At 67.8% G+C, this 348-nt stretch overlaps 1 protein-coding gene across 1 annotated transcript in view; it reads left to right on the top strand.

Moving 5' to 3' along the window:
- The window catches only part of RSPO1 (R-spondin 1), a 5,987-nt gene that overhangs the window by 340 nt on the left and 5,299 nt on the right, over nt 1–348 (top strand). The gene's annotated exons all lie outside the window — the stretch shown is intronic.

Here is a 348-nt window from a genome sequence, read left to right as displayed (position 1 = left end):
CGGCTCCCCCGTGACCCACCCCTCCCCTGCCGCCCCTGCCACATCCCTGAGCTGCAAATAACTGCCCCAGCAGCTGCCCCCACTGACCCTATGGGGCAGGGACGGGGAGGAGCTCCCCCACAGCCTGTGGCTCGGGGCAGGGACGGGCCAGTGCTGCATCCCAGGGTGAGTTCGCTCTGTGGAGCAGGACAGGGTCAGCCTCCCCACTTCCCCCAGCACTTCAGCTGCCGCAGCCCCTGCCTGCCCTTGCACCCATGGGTGTGGAGCAGGCAGCAGCACACTCAGCCTCTGGGTCCCCCCCATCATCAGGTGCCTTCCTGAAAGCAGTGAGCAGCAGAGGGAAGGGAG

The sequence above is a fragment of the Buceros rhinoceros genome, unplaced genomic scaffold (genome assembly GCF_000710305.1).
Source record: "Buceros rhinoceros silvestris isolate BGI_N320 unplaced genomic scaffold, ASM71030v1 scaffold28924, whole genome shotgun sequence".
Lineage (NCBI taxonomy): Eukaryota > Metazoa > Chordata > Aves > Bucerotiformes > Bucerotidae > Buceros > Buceros rhinoceros.
The sequence above is the reverse complement of the archived record's forward strand: the minus strand, read 5'-3'. Positions and strand labels throughout refer to the sequence as shown.